This window comes from Coregonus lavaretus (assembly GCF_964263955.1).
Source record: "Coregonus lavaretus genome assembly, chromosome: 11".
In the NCBI taxonomy this organism is placed as follows: Eukaryota; Metazoa; Chordata; class Actinopteri; order Salmoniformes; family Salmonidae; genus Coregonus; species Coregonus lavaretus.
In genome coordinates this window covers 8,299,246-8,318,727 of record NC_139998.1, presented here as the reverse complement: position 1 = coordinate 8,318,727, position 19,482 = coordinate 8,299,246, and the positions used below count along the sequence as shown (strand labels likewise).

General features: G+C 42.6%; 1 protein-coding gene across 1 annotated transcript in view; it reads left to right on the top strand.

Moving 5' to 3' along the window:
* Nucleotides 1-19,482, top strand: part of LOC311137167 (SH3 and multiple ankyrin repeat domains protein 2-like) — a gene marked incomplete at both ends in the record, with an annotated part of 136,220 nt that overhangs the window by 6,365 nt on the left and 110,373 nt on the right. The window lies entirely within an intron of this gene.

Sequence of the window (19,482 nt, the reverse complement as noted above, 5' to 3'; positions counted from 1 at the left end):
CTTACCCTTTGATGTGTGCAGATCTGTAAGGTTGAAGCAATATAGTGGAAGATCCACCACTACTGCTTTTCTCTAAACCCTTCAGATCTGCAGACATGGAAGGGTTAGGGCTAAGGAGATGGAAGAGAGAGAGAATTGGTGTCGACTGATACCTTTAGATTTTTATAAACAATCTTTCCCATAACACCCCACATATAGGAATCATAGTTGAAAACGTCCTGCATATAACATACAGTGGGGAAAAAAAGTATTTAGTCAGCCACCAATTGTGCAAGTTCTCCCACTTAAAAAGATGAGAGAGGCCTGTAATTTTCATCATAGGTACACGTCAACTATGACAGACAAATTGAGAAAAAAAATTCCAGAAAATCCCATTGTAGGATTTTTAATGAATTTATTTGCAAATTATGGTGTAAAATAAGTATTTGGTCACCTACAAACAAGCAAGATTTCTGGCTCTCACAGACCTGTAACTTCTTCTTTAAGAGGCTCCTCTGTCCTCCACTCGTTACCTCTATTAATGGCACCTGTTTGAACTTGTTATCAGTATAAAAGACACCTGTCCACAACCTCAAACAGTCACACTCCAAACTCCACAATGGCCAAGACCAAAGAGCTGTCAAAGGACACCAAAAACAAAATTGTAGACCTGCACCAGGCTGGGAAGACTGAATCTGCAATAGGTAAGCAGCTTGGTTTGAAGAAATCAACTGTGGGAGCAATTATTAGGAAATGGAAGACATACAAGACCACTGATAATCTCCCTCGATCTGGGGCTCCACGCAAGATCTCACCCCGTGGGGTCAAAATGATCACAAGAACGGTGAGCAAAAATCCCAGAACCACACGGGCGGACCTAGTGAATGACCTGCAGAGAGCTGGGACCAAAGTAACAAAGCCTACCATCAGTAACACACTACGCCGCCAGGGACTCAAATCCTGCAGTGCGAGACGTGTCCCCCTGCTTAAGCCAGTACATGTCCAGGCCCGTCTGAAGTTTGCTAGAGTGCATTTGGATGATCCAGAAGAGGATTGGGAGAATGTCATATGGTCAGATGAAACCAAAATATAACTTCTTGGTAAAAACTCAACTCGTCATGTTTGGAGGACAAAGAATGCTGAGTTGCATCCAAAGAACACCATACCTACTGTGAAGCATGGGGTTGGAAACATCATGCTTTGGGGCTGTTTTTCTGCAAAGGGACCAGGACGACTGATCCGTGTAAAGGAAAGAATGAATGGGGCCATGTATCGTGAGATTTTGAGTGAAACCCTCCTTCCATCAGCAAGGGCATTGAAGATGAAACGTGGCTGGGTCATTCAGCATGACAATGATCCCAAACACACCGCCCGGGCAACGAAGGAGTGGCTTCGTAAGAAGCATTTCAAGGTCCTGGAGTGGCCTAGCCAGTCTCCAGATCTCAACCCCATAGAAAATCTTTGGAGGGAGTTGAAAGTCTGTGTTGCCCAGCGACAGCCCCAAAACATCACTGCTCTAGAGGAGATCTGCATGGAGGAATGGGCCAAAATACCAGCAACAGTGTGTGAAAACCTTGTGAAGACTTACAGAAAACGTTTGACCTGTATCATTGCCAACAAAGGGTATATAACAAAGTATTGAGAAACTTTTGTTATTGACCAAATACTTATTTTCCACCATCATATGCCAATAAATTCATTAAAAATCCTACAATGTGATTTTCTGGATTTTTTTTTCTCATTTTGTCTGTCATAGTTGACGTGTACCTATGATGAAAATTACAGGCCTCTCTCATCTTTTTAAGTGGGAGAACTTGCACAATTGGTGGCTGACTAAATACTTTTTTTCCCCACTGTATGTGACCAACCACATCGATTTGGTCTTATGTAGCAACATTTGAATGGTGTTTTTTACATTGGATAAAAGTAGAGACTCATAGCTACAACATGGTATATCATACACTGCAGTTGAGGAACAATGGGAAAGTAATTCTGCTTTGAAAGTTGATAAACTTGTAACCTCACCTTTGAGAAAATGGCCCTTGAATGTTTTGGTAAACCTACTGGAGAGCTTTTCTTTGTCTACACCCATTCAGCATCGTTCACACCCTCTTAAGCCTTAGCCCCACCCATCTCTTTAAGGATTCACATGTGAGGCCATGTACTAAACAGAGTGAGTAAGGTAGTGTAGTAAACAACCAAAGATTTCAAGACTAAAAGTGGTGAAAGTAGTAGCCTACAATAAGGAAAAACTCCAGGTAAAAATACACTTTATCTAGTCCTTTGCCTCTATCCTAACCTGACTTTGAAAGTGTCCAGATACAAATATTTTATAAATATTTTATGATTATTAGATGATGCTTACCCAGACACTTGTCTAAATTGATGGGTTATGTGAAAGAAATGCTATAACCACCCCCCAGCCACATCTAGCTAAATTGATGGGTCACTATTGTCTAGACATGTACACATGTTCATGAAATACAATTGATGGCCGTAATGACCCCCAGACACACCTGGCTAACTTGATGGGTCATGTAATCATTCTCTTTTGTTTAGACATCTAAACAAGTCTTTTGTTTAGACATATAGCTAGCTAGCTAGCTAAACAATTAACCGTAATCCCAACCCATAGCTACAGTACAAACAGATTGTCATAGCTAGCCACCATGCATTAAATTTAAATAACTTTCTGACAAAATTAGAAAAGTATAATATCTGAAAATTTTGCTAGACTCTTAAATTAAATCAAATCAAATCAAATTGTATTGGTCACATGCGCCGAATACAACAGGTGCAGACATTACAGTGAAATGCTTACTTACAGCCCTTAACCAACAGTGCATTTATTTTAAACAAAAAAGTAAGAATAAAACAACAACAAAAAAGTGTTGAGAAAAAAAGAGCAGAAGTAAAATAAAGTGACAGTAGGGAGGCTATATATACAGTAAAATAAAGTGACAGTAGGGAGGCTATATATACAGGGGGGTACCGTTGCATAGTCAATGTGCGGGGGCACCGGCTAGTTGAGGTAGTTGAGGTAATATGTACATGTGGGTAGAGTTAAAGTGACTATGCATAAATACTTAACAGAGTAGCAGCAGCGTAAAAAGGATGGGGTGGGGGGGCAGTGCAAATAGTCCGGGTAGCCATGATTAGCTGTTCAGGAGTCTTATGGCTTGGGGGTAGAAGCTGTTGAGAAGTCTTTTGGACCTAGACTTGGCACTCCGGTACCGCTTGCCGTGCGGTAGCAGAGAGAACAGTCTATGACTAGGGTGGCTGGAGTCTTTGACAATTTTGAGGGCCTTCCTCTGACACCGCCTGGTATAGAGGTCCTGGATGGCAGGAAGCTTTGCCCCAGTGATGTACTGGGCCGTACGCACTACCCTCTGTAGTGCCTTGCGGTCAGAGGCCAAGCAGTTGCCATACCAGGCGGTGATGCAACCAGTCAGGATGCTCTCGATGGTGCAGCTGTAGAATTTTTTGAGGATCTGAGGACCCATGCCAAATCTTTTTAGTCTCCTGAGGGGGAATAGGATTTGTCGTGCCCTCTTCACAACTGTCTTGGTGTGTTTGGACCATGATAGTTCGTTGGTGATGTGGACACCAAGGAACTTGAAGCTCTCAACCTGTTCCACTACAGCCCCGTCGATGAGAATGGGGGCGTGCTCAGTCCTCTTTTTTTTCCTGTAGTCCACAATCTTACATGTATACATGGAGCGGGAAGGTTCCTGTCTTTTTCCGTGGCTAAACCAACTAGTCTCGTAATTTAACAATTGTATTCATATTTACAGATGGCATACAAGTTTGTCATTAAGGCACATGAAAGTTGTCATGTTCCAGAAGGCATTTTTGCCAAAAACGCTTTTTGATTAAAATAAATATTAAAATATTAAAATGCTTCTCCTGTGAAGTAGTGACATACACCTAGCTTCTTGAAACGGGTCACATATTGTGGCTTTATCGGGTCCACTCCTTAGCTAGCTAACTAAATAGAAGAACAATGAGACTGTAAAACCGGCCACCCTGGTTTTAAAGGAAAGATTCACCCACTTTGAACGTTATATTGTTTTTGTGCATAGAGTGGGGAAAAAAAGTATTTAGTCAGCCACCAATTGTGCAAGTTCTCCCACTTAAAAAGATGAGAGAGACCTGTAATTTTCATCATAGGTACACGTCAACTATGACAGACAAAATGAGGAAAAAAAATCCAGAAAATCACATTGTAGGATTTTTAATGAATTTATTTGCAAATTATGGTGGAAAATACAGTGAGGGAAAAAAGTATTTGATCCCCTGCTGATTTTGTACGTTTGCCCACTGACAAAGACATGATCAGTCTATAATTTTAATGGTATGTTTATTTGAACAGTGAGAGACAGAATAACAACAAGAAAATCGAGAAAAACGCATGGCAAAAATGTTATGAATTGATTTGCATTTTAATGAGGGAAATAAGTATTTGACCCCTCTGCAAAACATGACTTAGTACTTGGTGGCAAAACCCTTGTTGGCAATCACAGACGTCAGACATTTCTTGTAGTTGGCCACCAGGTTTGCACACATCTCAGGAGGGATTTTGTTCCACTCCTCTTTGCAGATCTTCTCTAAGTCATTAAGATTTTGAGGCTGACGTTTGGCAACTCGAACCTTCAGCTCCCTCCACAGATTTTCTATGGGATTAAGGTCTGGAGACTGGCTAGGCCACTCCAGGACCTTATTGTGCTTCTTCTTGAGCCACTCCTTTGTTGCCTTGGCCATGTGTTTTGGGTCATTGTCATGCTGGAATACCCATCCACGACCCATTTTCAATGCCCTGGCTGAGGGAAGGAGGTTCTCACCCAAGATTTGATGGTACATGGCCCCGTCCATCGTCCCTTTGATGCGGTGAAGTTGTCCTGTCCCTTTAGCAGAAACACACCCCCAAAGCATAATGTTTCCACCTCCATGTTTGACGGTGGGGATGGTGTTCTTGGGTTCATAGGCAGCATTCCTCCTCCTCCAAACAAAGCTGAGTTGAGTTGATGCCAAAGAGCTCGATTTTGGTCTCATCTGACCACAACACTTTTACCCAGTTCTCCTCTGAATCATTCAGATGTTCATTGGCAAACTTCAGACGGCCCTGTATATGTGCTTTCTTGAGCAGGGGGACCTTGCGGGCGCTGCTAGGTTTTCAGTCCTTCACGGCGTAGTGTGTTACCAATTGTTTTCTTGGTGACTATGGTCTCAGCTGCCTTGAGATCATTGACAAGATCCTCCCGTGTAATTCTGGGCTGATTCCTCACCGTTCTCATGATCATTGCAACTCCACGTGCTTTTGTGTTTCTTCCATTTGCGAATAATCTTACCAACTGTTGTCACCTTCTCACCAAGCTGCTTGGCGATGGTCTTGTAGCCCATTCCAGCCTTGTGTAGGTCTACAATCTTGTCCCTGACATCCTTGGAGAGCTCTTTGGTCTTGGCAATGGTGGAGAGTTTGGAATCTGATTGATTGATTGCTTCTGTGGACAGGTGTCTTTTAAACAGGTAACAAGCTGAGATTAGGAGCATTCCCTTTAAGAGTGTGCTCCTAATCTCAGCTCGTTACGTGTATAAAAGACACCTGGGAGCCAGAAATCTTTCTGATTGAGAGGGGGTCAAATACTTATTTCCCTCATTAAAATGCAAATCAATTTATAACATTTTTGCCATGCGTTTTTCTGGATTTTTTTGTTGTTATTCTGTCTCTCACTGTTCAAATAAACCTACCATTAAAATTATAGACTGATCATTTCTTTGTCAGTGGGCAAATGTACAAAATCAGCAGGGGATCAAATACTTTTTTCCCTCACTGTAAGTATTTGGTCAATAACAAAAGTTTCTCAATACTTTGTTATATACCCTTTGTTGGCAATGACACAGGTCAAACGTTTTCTGTAAGTCTTCACAAGGTTTTCACACACTGTTGCTGGTATTTTGGCCCATTCCTCCATGCAGATCTCCTCTAGAGCAGTGATGTTTTGGGGCTGTCGCTGGGCAACACGGACATTCAACTCCCTCCAAATATTTTCTATGGGGTTGAGATCTGGAGACTGGCTAGGCCACTCCAGGACCTTGAAATGCTTCTTACGAAGCCACTCCTTCGTTGCCCGGGCGGTGTGTTTGGGATCATTGTTATGCTGAAAGACCCAGCCACGTTTCATCTTCAATGCCCTTGCTGATGGAAGGAGGTTTTCACTCAAAATCTCACGATACATGGCCCCATTCATTCTTTCCTTTACACGGATCAGTAGTCCTGGTCCCTTTGCAGAAAAACAGCCCCAAAGCATGATGTTTCCACCCCCATGCTTCACAGTAGGTATGGTGTTCTTTGGATGCAACTCAGCATTCTTTGTCCTCCAAACACGACGAGTTGAGTTTTTACCAAAAAGTTCTAATTTGGATTCATCTGACCATATGACATTCTCCCAATCCTCTTCTGGATCATCCAAATGCACTCTAGCAAACTTCAGACGGGCCTGGACATGTACTGGCTTAAGCAGGGGGACACGTCTGGCACTGCAGGATTTGAGTCCCTGGCGGCGTAGTGTGTTACTAATGGTAGGCTTTGTTACTTTGTTCCCAGCTCTCTGCAGGTCATTCACTAGGTCCCCCCGTGTGGTTCTGGGATTTTTGCTCACCGTTCTTGTGATCATTTTGACCCCACGGGGTGAGATCTTGTGTGGAGCCCCAGATCGAGGGAGATTATCAGTGGTCTTTTATGTCTTCCATTTCCTAATAATTGCTCCCACAGTTGATTTCTTCAATCCAAGCTGCTTACCTATTGCAGATTCAGTCTTCCCAGCCTGGTGCAGGTCTACAATTTTGTTTCTGGTGTCCATTGACAGATCTTTGGTCTTGGCCATAGTGGAGTTTGGAGTGTGACTGTTTGAGGTTGTGGACAGGTGTCTTTTATACTGATAACAAGTTCAAACAGGTGCCATTAATACAGGTAACGAGTGGAGGACAGAGGAGCCTCTTAAAGAAAAAGTTACAGGTCTGTGAGAGCCAGAAATCTTACTTGTTTGTATGTGACCAAATACTTATTTTCCACCATAATTTGCAAATAATTTCATAAAAAATCCTACAATGTGATTTTCTGGATTTATTTCCCTCAATTTGTCTGTCATTGTTGACGTGTACCTATGATGATAATTACAGGCCTCTCTCATCTTTTTAAGTGGGAGAACTTGCACAATTGGTGGCTGACTAAATACTTTTTTCCCCCACTGTATCTGAGCGATTCCTGGGGTCAATTCATGTTTTCATGTGTATCTGAGCTATTGCCGTTCAAACAGGTAGAAATACAGCTGGCGTGTATTTAGCTCAGATATACAGAATAGCTCAGATACACAGTGTAGAGACCCTACATTGCAGAGTAGGGGAGAGTGGGGTAAATTGAGCCAAAGGGTTAGAAACCATACACAAAATGTATAATCTGGCCATATATTATGGAAGAGGCGATAATTTCATGGCGTCTGTGAAGGATGAAACCATATTGAAAATGTAAGCAAGTTAGGTAAAAAAAAAACGGATTTTCACAAAGTCAAATGAATGTATTATGTTATAGGTTTCATGACGCTTGTATCTGAAGTAGATCGTTCTGAGATTGTTTTATACATCAGTTGGAGTCTTTATAAGATACAATATAAGGTCCTAAACCTAGCATGAAAGTGCATCCTTGTAACTGTGTGGGTAATAATATTAGGCAAAATGTTTGCCTTGGGATAAGTTGAGCCAATGGCCACGGGTAAGTTGAGCCAATGGCCACCATACCCCATACAAATTATGACTACATTTTGTCAGTTTTATGCATAATATGCATAGTATTAGTGCGATGTCATGCATATGAACTCAATATAGTGCATTTTTTATGTTAAAGAGCAGACATCATCATGCCCTGTTTATACAAACGTAAAAAAAGCAGGGGTCTAGCCCCCGTTGAGGTTCTTGAGCGAGCAGCAAATGAAGTGAGAGAAGGGAAGAAGTCCATGCGAGCAGCAGCAAGGGATACAAAAATTGACTGAATTGACAAAAAAGAAAACGAACATGTACCTATGCGAAAAAGAGGCAATGATAGAGTAGCAGAGGCACACAAGGTCTTATCTGATGACATGGAGTCTGAGCTTGCTAAACATATCAAGAATTTCACAGACCAGTGTCATGGCCTTAGTAGCCTCAAATGCAGAGAGATTACATTTTACATTTTAGTCATTTAGCAGACGCTCTTATCCAGAGCGACTTACAGTTAGTGAGTGCATACATTTTTCATACTATCTACAGTATATCTGAATGTAGGCATACATTTAAGCTATACAGTACCACACCCCCATTCCATGTATTAAACTTAGACTTTTCCAGCACCATCACCCACTGTCACAGGACACCATCACCCATTTACCCTAAGCCGGCTCAACTTACCCTGACCCTATGCTCAACTTACCCCATACCCGGGGTAAGTTGTGCCAAGAGATCAGTTTTTTGGATAAGCTATATTTTCCAAACTGTTCAGTTTACATGAATTCTGATTATTTGCAGGGATACACAACATCCTGAAATATACACTCATCGGCCAGTTTATTAGGTACACCCCATTCATGAAAATGGATCACCCCTACATACAGTGAGTCACGTGGCCGTGGCTTGTTATATAAAGCAGGCAGACAGGCACTGAGGCATTCAGATACTGTGCGATTGAACGTTAGAATGAACAAAACTAGTGACCTAAGCAATTTTGAGCGTGATATGGCGTGCCGGATCCAGTATCTCAGAAATGGCCACCCTCCTTGGCTTTTCACGCAAAGTGTCTTTACCGAGAATGGTGCGACAAACAAAAAACATTCAGTCAGCGGTAGTCCTGTGGGCGAAAACAGCTCGTTGATGAGAGAGGTCGAAGGAGAATGGCAAGAATCATACAAGCTAACAGGCGGGCCACAAACAGACAAATAACGTCGAGGTACAACAGTGGTGTGCAGAACGGCATCTCGGAACGCACAACTCGTTGATCCTTGTCACGGATGGGCTATTGCAGCAGATAACCACACCGGGTTCCACTCCTATCAGCTAAAAATAATAAGAAGCTGCTCCTGTGGGCACGCAATCACCAACACTGGACAATTGAGGAGTGGAAATATATTGCCTGGAACATGACAGTGAGTTCAGTTTACTGGAGTGGCCTACGCAGTCCCCAGACCTCAACCCAATAGAGCATCTTTGGGATGAGATGATACAGGCTGTTCGCAGCATGAATGTACCGCCGTCCAATCTGGAGCAACTACGTAATGCAATCGCTTCAGCATGGACCAACATCCCTGTGGAACGTATCTGACACCTTGTAAAATGCCCCAAAGATTTCAGGCTGTCCGGGAGGCAAAGGGGGGGTCAGACCCGGTACTAGATGGGTATACCTAATAAACTGGCCGGTGAGTGCATGTAGATATCTTTGTTAGAAAGAATACTATATTTGCCTTGACGTAGTGATGCTGAATGTAAAAACACTCAACTTACCCCACTCTCCCCTACAATGGCTCCATTTGGTGTCACTCCTTCTCTGTGGAAGGTGTGCTGCGGCGATGAGGTCTCACTTCTGGGTTGAGGAGAATGGGTTGTCCCCTGGGTTTTGGGTGTCCTCGCGAAGGCTGGTTGCTTGTCCTCTTTATAGGGCACCATCCTGTCCCTGTGCAGCACCACGGTCCGGCCTCTGGGGGCCATCATAGAAAACTTCTCCAACTCTTTTGATCACATAGCATGATCCAGTTGCTATTCAGCTTTGTACTCCGCCCTTTTACCGTCTTCGGACCATACACCCACACAAGATCACCAACCTGGAAGTCTTGAACTTTGACATGTGCATCGTAGCTTCGCTTCTGTCGCATGCCTGTCAGTTCCGTCGTCTGCTGAGCAAAGTGGTGGGCCACCTCCAAGCAGGCCTGCAGCTGACGGGAACACTCAGAACCTGCTGTGACAGCTGGTGCGTCAGGCGGCCAACCATATGCAAGTGGGGTCCTCAATTCTCTCCCCAGCATCAACTGTGCAGGAGTGCAGCCCGTTGACTCCTGCACCTCACTTCGATAGGCCATGAGAATGAGGGGAAATTGGATGTCACAATCACTCTGGTCCTGGGCAGTCTCGAGGGCTAGTTGGGCACCTAAAGTCCACATGAATCTTTCGACTAGCCTATCGCTGTGCAGATGCAAAGGGGTACTCCGCATCTTCCTGATACCCAGCCGTAGAGGTCTTCACGGGTCCAAAAAGTTGGATCCGTTCCGAAATGGATCCGTGGCTTTCCCACCCGACCCGATATGCATAAATATATATTTTTTAAACGTAGACCTTTTCCGAAATGGACCTGAGGACAATCAGACACGTTCCGAAAATACCTTTGTAAAAACAGACCCAAACAGACCCGTTCAGATCTGAGAGTAGAAAGAGAGAGAGAAAGAAACCTCAGACCTGGCACTGCCAGTGTTGTGGAAAATAACCACTATACTTTATTACAAATAAGGTCTTACAGAGTTTTTGTTGCATCAAGATATGAATATATTAGAGTTTCAACAAAGCCGATGCCAGTCTGCAGAATGGCACCCCCTCTTACTCTCTCCCTCCTTCATATATAGTCCCCTCTTCAGTTTCCCGCTCTTTTATTGCTCCACCCACTTCCTTTGTCTCTGAGGGCGGCTAAACTCGACTTTTATTATGCACATAGTACTCCAACCAATTACTCACTCCCCTGTCTTGCACACACACTCATGTTTAGTTTAACCATGACAAGGCCCTAAATCCTTGAAACATACACAAACCCCACACACACAGTGACATGACCCAATTCAATTCCTGGCCCAGTAACAAAGAAATCTAACTCTATGCCCAGTTCTACCTCATAGTCCATTAAACTCTACAGTTCATTAATAATAATTCACCACATATCCCCCCTCATGGGATTACTAATCCCATAACCTTACAAAAGTATATTATGTTTATGCTATCAATCACCATCTTTGCATTCAAAGTTATACTCATAATGAACAATATTAATATTTCTACTTAAACCAATTCCAATATAAGTGTTAGTATCCTAACACATTAAAACTAACGTAGCGCTGTTTTAGCCATACTACCTAGGACATGTTTAAGAATAATATCAATATCTTTAACTCACATAACTTCATTCAGATCAATCAGTCAGCTTACAATTCATAATCATACTCAAATTAATTACCCAAAACAAATTTAGAATGACAATTCTTAGTCATCTTGGTTCCATCATTCAAAGTTAAAACTCTCACCATGGCACATATTGACACTGGCATACTGTATAGTTATATTATCATAATTCTAGCATTACCTTCCTCATAACGAGAATTACAACAGATCAGTATCTTAATGCATTCCTAGTCTAAATTACTATACATTTATTAGTGTATAATACCTCCTCAATTCAACATACTACTACCTCAACTAACACTCCCTTCCTCTACCGGCACTCAGTCTTCTGGCGTCTTCATTATGTTCTTCAGATAGCTTCATAGTTCATCTTGGATTGCCCATGGCAATGTCCCAATTCCAATGTCACACCTGAGCCGCCCCACCTCCACCTTCATTCTGTTTTGTCCATTTTGCCAACCAGTATACCCAAACTATGAGAAATGTTGTATTTGAATAGATCTCTCTTCCTGCTCACTCCACATGGACTCCTGTCACCTTCTTGAGAGAAAAGGCATAAAAGAGAAGGCAATTTATTGCTTTGATTTGATGCTGGTTCTGATTCAGGTCTCCTGGTAGAGGTGGTGCTGGACAGGAACGTCTTCAACGCCTTTGTTGCTCCTCTTCAGCCGGGTAGAGGGTGTTTGGTTTTTATTGAGGTTCACACCGTTCTGGACCGAATTATCTCTGATATGCATTAAGACACCATCCGTAGTAACCTCAGGAAAGGACAGATCATAACAGTTTAGTTGAGTTCATTTCTAATCCAAAACATCCCTATAAGAATTGACTATATGACAAATTATTATGTTTCACCACTCATTCTTAATACCAATTTCTAATACTTGATCCTGCTGCCTGATAGATTTTTATTTGAGGGGTCCCTGCATTCCAAAGGCTATCTGTTTAAATGCCACCTAGTTTCACATTCTCCCTTGAATTCTCCCAAATTATATAACCCAATTGTTTTATTGTAACATTCCTATATTTGCTCATAGTCTATTTGACATTACTCTGGCGTTTCCCCTTTCCTTGTTCCTATTCTAACAATTGCTTACACTTCTCTCCCCATCCTGGTTGATCATAAAATTGTTTATATTTATAATTTCCTAAATATGACAAAAGTTGTGATTGAATCCTAGCACAGTCCTGGTAACTGTGAAGATTTTGAACTACTGTTAATTCTTTAAACGGAGATATATATTAGGAGTAATATTGGTATATAATTGGTATAGATGCATATTAGACTATTTTCTTTATTTAATTGTAATGTAATATATTGTACTCATCTATACCAATCATTGTTTAACGGCTCTTTCCATTCCCTTCCTTCTGTATTTGGTATGGCTCTAACATGTACAGGGTTTAGTGCACTTTCCCAAGGAATAACTACTCCTACAACACTTTCCCCTGGTTAACCCAATAAAGTCCCATAAGATTTAAACCCCTAGGCTTTTCCGTAGCCGCAAATACAGTCAATTTCTCCGTGTAAGGATATTTGATCCCAAGTATCTATTAAAATGTTGTTTGAGACGTGAGTCTCCTACATCTCCCTCATCATTCATTCTGTAGGGGATTTCCATCAATCCCAGAAAAGACTCCCAACCAAGACACATCAGACATTATCATTTTTCATTAAGTGGAATATACACCTATAACATAACAAACCCATAACCACTTTCCAGTAATCTAATCATTTCAACCTGTTGCATTGATTTTAGTACAAATATAAATTGTAGTGTAATCAATCCAGAACCTACAAGAAGTTAGTGCTGTCCCCTGTCCCCTAGTCCAAAATAAATGCTTCTCTAGCTATCCTGATTTGGTCCTTCCCACGAGTTCTAAGACTGCTGCCATTCAGCTAAGCTGGGCCCATTCCCTTGCCAATTACCCTGTTGTGGTTGCCTAGGCCACCACGGCTTGGTAGGACAATCCCTTCTTGTATGTCCTGATTGACTGCACCTCCAGCAAACACCTGGTCTTCTTGGTCCACCACTCTGGTGTGTCTGATGCTGTGGTTGGTACCATTGATTATTGGGTCTCTTTTCATTATTCTTGTTTTGCCGCTGTCCAGGAGACTGTTGTGTGTACACATTCACTACTGGTAAGGTAGTAGATCTTTGGCCTTGCTGCTGAGGCGGTATCTGTTGACCTTCTTGGAGAACAGGTGTAGTTTGTGTTTTCTTTTTGTCCTTTCCTGTCATCTCTTCCAGCTGCAACTGTCCCAGTTTTCTCAGAATCTCTCTCCATTGCTCTGCCAATTTCCGTTCATCCCTCCTGCATTTCTCCATTGCGTGGATAATATGGTCGCAGAATTCCTTGCGTGATTCTGCCGTTAGTCCCACCACATCTTCTAGTTGGCTTCTGACAGGCGTTGGCATTGCTTCCATCAATGATATCCTCATCAGTGGATCCCCCTCTGGATCTCTTTCTGTTTCTTGTCGCCACCTCCTGAGTTGGTTGTCCAGGTAACCTGCCAGGTTTTCTTTATCCCCCAATGGCTCCCCTCTTAGTGCTTAAGGGTCTATTTTGGCTGGATACTCTATTCTCAGAGTGTGCCATAGTCCTGGCCTATAATTGTCAAAGGCCACTCCATCCAGTACTGTCCTCCGTACCGCCGGTATGAGGCCACCTGCCTGCAACAGGTCCTCCATTTTGGCCACTCCCACCACCCTGGCCAGCAATGCCTTCAAGTCTCCCACCGTCAGTAGCTTCCCCATCGTTTGTTCTTCAAATGTTCTAATCCGTTTCCCTTCTCCTTCATGCAGGTTAGGCAGTCTGGTCACCAGGCCCTCCCGGTCCTGTGATCCCCAGGGCACATAGTGAACCTGTGTCCCCTTTACCAAAATGGGATATTGAGCTCCATATTTTTCTGGCTTTCTTATTGTCCTTCTGCTTCTTAAATCTGATTTTTCCCGATGGGCTTGTAGTGCCACACCTAATTATGTTGCTATAGTCTCGCCTCCTGTGGCTCCTTGCTGTGATAATCGTCCCTCTGTCTCCCTCTGTTCTTGATCAGAGTCAGCATACTGTCCAAGTTCTTCACCTTCCTCATCACTTGTATTCCCCCCATCTCTTTGCCCATCATACTCTTGTTCATCTATCCCATAATTTTCCAGCTCCGTTAACATCCCCCTCAGTCTTTCATAACAGTTTATACCTAAATGTGATTGTTCTCCTCTTCTTGGTGTGGAAACCTGCTGCTTCCTTTTTTCTTCTTCTATCTCTACATTCCCTGTTATTGAGACTAGACCTGTGACCTGAGAATACTGCCCCCTTCTGTGTATGGTGGTGGTGCAGTTAAACCAGCCTTTTATGGTCCACTCTCCCTCTCCATTAGTATCCTTCTAGCCTTGGCTATGCTGTCCCTCCAACTCTTTCCTTCCTCACAGAATATTTTCAAGATTTCTCTCATTCTCTCTCTTCTTCTTTCCAAAAAATGAGATTATCCCTTTCTTTTAATATTGTTCTTATCCTTTGTTCCCTTGTCTCATCTCCCATTAAAATAAGACAGTCACTCCCCTGTGCTTTCTAACTATACTCTTATTTCCCTTATCTTATCCCAAACCTATAAAATAGCCCTGGAGACTTTTCCTGTCCCCAGTTTTTTTCCCAGTACCCTATTGGTTCTAGGTCGCTAGACCACACCCTACTTTCCCCGATCAATATCCTCGTTACTCTACTTTTCAAAAACCCTCCCGTTGTACTAACATACTCTATTTTCCCGTATCTGAACTTTTGTATCTGTTTTCCCGTGGTTCTCTTTCTAATCTTCGTCTCGGCATTTATTCCCAAACCTTGGCTTTCAACTCTCCCTTTTCCTTGTTTATATCTGGACTGCTACTCCCTATCCTAAATTCTCCTATCTAGATTTCTATTATTAATCTCACTTACAGCTCGATTCGTACTCGCTAGTCTGTCTCTCTTTTACCCGCGAACTAAAACATGGCATTAGTAAAGTCTATGCCCAAACCACCAATAACTAACAGTATATTTGCATTCATATTATTAAAATACATTACTTTCCTCTGTCTACTCAAACAATTCACTGTTGAAATTCTAACTTCCCTATCAAATTGCTTTCCTTTGTTATCAATTCAAATCACGGCCTCAGCTCTATCGCAATTGCCAGTCCGCTATTCAATATCTATAACTGTCCTTTCTGATTACGCTCAAATTAATAAAACACTAAAAAACTAGATTTTAGTGAGTAATGCAGGACTATGCTTTATTGAAATGACAAATAAATCCTCCTTTATCCTAATTAAAATGGTCTGTAGTGGTTCTTATTTCTTGCACATACCATACTTATAATTTAGCAGTCAACGAGTCAACTCTACATTCGTTGATTTGGTAACAGATCTAACGAATTTAATCAAATGGATTATGCTTCCCCCCCCCCCCAATTTACTACAATTCCTTTACTATATCACCTCTGCTCCTGAAATGATAGATAGTTATTATACTGCTTAACCTTTTCTACCACACGCTCTATGTACTGTTTCCCACCCCCCACGTACGTCTACGTGTTTGGGCGCACAAGCCAGCACTCATATATTATTTCACTTTTACCCACCCTCTAATAATCACTTATCCGCACATAACATTCAACATATTTTAATATTATTCATATCAACCACCGCATTCATATTTCTAATGATCCTTTATTCCCGGAAGTTAATTTTACCATATCACATTCACACACCGCTATTTACCAACATACAATCAATATTCTTTGACATTCCACTATGGTTAATTTTACCATAATCCTATATTACTCCTAAATATCCCAACATGAATTACCCCCTAAAAGCTTGACCGAAATTCAATGTGTCGACGTCATATGATCATCCCCGTACACGTGACCTGTTCCTCCAACAGGATTACTCATACCCCTCCGGGAAAAGACACACACCTCCTTTTCTTCTTCTCCCAGTTACGTGAGAAGCATCAAAATGACCTAAAATATAGTTCCTTTTCTTTCTCCACAAAGAAAAGGCTATTATTTACAGGATTTATTTTTATTGTCCGATCACCCACACAGATAAGCAGCCACTCGTGCTTAAATGAATCAGACAGAATGACCAGCAGGACGAACAAATGTGTCAGACGATTGAACGAAGCTGACCAAATGACAATTTAATCACAATTGAATGAACCAGAGACGCTCAAACAAACCATTCCCCCGTACAAGATGAGCAGACCTACTCTATCTAATTATTTCTCTATTTTTTGAAACCCTGGTGGCGTTCACAACCGTTCACCTACTTGAGATGAAAAGCGCGACTTCCAATTGATGGTGTCACCTACTCAGGATGACCTACTTTCTTACCCGATTAGCTGTCTAATTTGTGCATCCCCTCCTCCAGGATAATGCACACCTACCCGAGCAGTCCTCTAACAATGAACTCCACGTTAGAGCGGTACCGTAGGCCCTCTCAGTCTTATGTACAACTCTTGGCTAGCCACCTGCCCGTCCAGTCCTCTGGAGTGCTAACTTAGCTCTCCACAGCGGTACCACAGGATTTAACCTATTTACACTTTTCAACAATCACATTGCATGCATGCTTATTCTTTATTCCAACAAAATCTCTGTTCTTCTGCTAAATTTTGTCCTTAAATTCTGGAGAGAACCCTTCCGTACCCTACCCTCAGATTCAGCTTGATCGAAACACACAGTTTAAGTAAGAACGTCGCTTACCTTTGTTTAAACAGTGGCCACTGATTGTGTGATTCATCAAAACCTCCTCCGATGGCAAAGCACTCAAAGATCTCTTATAACCAGTCCTGCCGGGATCGCCAATTATGTTGTGGAAAATAACCACTATACTTTATTACAAATAAGGTCTTACAGAGTTTTTGTTGCGTCAAGATATTACTTTATTAGAGTTTCAACAAAGCCGATGCCAGTCTGCAGAATGGCACCCCCTCTTACTCTCTTCCTCCACTCACTCCCCTGTCTTGCACACACACTCATGTTTAGTTTAACCATGACAAGGCCCTAAATCCTTGAAACATACACAAACCCCACACACACAGTGAAATGACCCAATTCAATTCCTGGCCCAGTAACAAAGAAATCTAACTCTATGCTCATGATTAACCCAGTTCTACCTCATAGTCCATTAAAGTCTACAGTTCATTAATAATAATTCACCATACCAACTGCATCAATAAACAAGCAATATTGGCCAAATGACCCACAGTTACATGTCCTTAAGAAATGACTATAACAAATGACAAAATAACGATTCATTGTGTTTCGATGTGTAGCATATTAAAAACTTTATAGCCTATTGTTTTATTGGTTTTTACTTTCCTAAAACAATAATTGTCCACCTCACGGTTTAGCTGTCAGAGATTTGAGCGCTAAATGCATCAGGGCATTGCATGCATATAGGCCTATAGGCCTAGGCATCGACTGTATGATATTAATATTTAAAAAATAAATATAAAAGGAAGAGAAGCTTAGGTGGCATGTTCCCGACACCAACATGCATTCTTTATCCTTGTCAGATAGGCTACTACTGCTATACAGATACAGGCATACAGAAGGATGCTAATTTGTAAATTTTCGATCAGAATATTTTTTACAAAGAAAAACATGATATTGTTAAATTAAGGCGTAAAACATTCTTCCTCACCTCAAGTTCAACTGTCGGAGTCAGATGGAGCTCCAGTGTGCATTGCCTTCATAGGCCTGCTGTAGCTAAGACTAATAATAGCCATACCATACCACACATTCACAAAAGTTTCTTAACTGTTCATTTCCTGGTAGCAGCTCTGGGAGTAACAAAGACCCACTTCGGAGTAACAAAGACCCACTTTGAAGTAACAAAGACCATGAGGCAACTGCGATAGAGGTTCTACTGGGGTCAGAGCAGACAGGATGTTGAAGACTACTGCCGGGAGCTGCTACCAGGCAATGAACAAGGTTGGCGAGAACTGCAGATGGATGATCCTGACCTCAGGATGGTCATGGGTTGGCTGGAGGAAGGGTCCTGGCAACCCTGGGAAGAAGTAGTGGCACGGTCTGCTACCGTCAGAGGTATATGGTCTCAATAGCCAAGCTCCAAGAGGGAGGCTTGACGAGGTGTTAGCTGGAGCCAAGTGGTGGTGCCCAATGATCTTTGAGAAAAGGTGTTGGAGGCACATCATGGATCCCTGGGCATTGGCCACTTTGGAGTAATAAAGAGAGTAACAAAGACCCTGAGGCAATTGTGATAGAGGTTCTACTGGGGTCAGAGCAGACAGGATGTTGAGGACTACACTTGCCGCTGTGACACCTGTACGGCCCGTAAATGTCCCCAAAAATCAATCCTCTGCTCTCATGCAATCTTTCCAGGTAGGGACACCCATGGACAGAGTGGCAGTTGATGTGTTGGGGCCATTACTATGGACCTGCAGAGGAAACCAGTTTGTGCTAGTAGCCATCGACTACTTCACGAAGTATCCGGAAGTGTACCCCATACCTGACCAAGAAGCAACAACTGTGGCTGAGGCCTTGCTTCAAGAGATGTCCAGGTGCTTTGGGATGCCATCGGTACTCCATTCCAATCAAGGCAGGAACTTTGAGTCAAGCGTATTTGCCGGAATGTGTGACTGGCTATGTAGAGGTCTTCACGGGTCCAACAGACCCAAAATTCTGAGATCCGACCCACTTCCTCTCTTCAACTTGCAGGTTCATGGCCTTACGGGTTTCTGCTCGATCACAGTCGCGGCATTCAGGAGCACATGGCCGCCGGGACAGGCTATCAGCGTTAGTATGGCTTTCCCCGGCTCTGTGTTGGATGGTGAATTGTATTGCCTGGAGCTGTTCATTGCACCAAGCTACTTGTCCTTCTGGAGCCACTTAAGGCAGCATGATCGGTTTGTACATTGAAAGGAAGGCTTCAAAGGAACATGCTTGAATTCGATGACTTCTAGAAGCTCCCGGCGTGTTACACAATAGTTATTCTCTGGCTTGTCAAAGATGTGACTGTAATAGGAAATAACTCGTTCTCTTTCCTGGGTCAGCTGTGACAAAATCGCACAGAGGCTTTCATTACTGGCATCCGTATCGAGGATGAACGGTTTCCCTGGATCTTGGGCGATGCACACGGTCTTCACATAAAGCCTGCTTCAGGGTGTTAAAGGCTGTCTCTTACTCCGGCCCCCACTCGAAGGGGGTATTCTTCCACAACAGATGGTACAAAGGGGTGGCCACAGTGGTGAACCCAGCAATGAAACGTCTGTAATAGGAGGCTAGCCCTAAGAAAGACCGTAGCGTGGTGTATGTTGTCG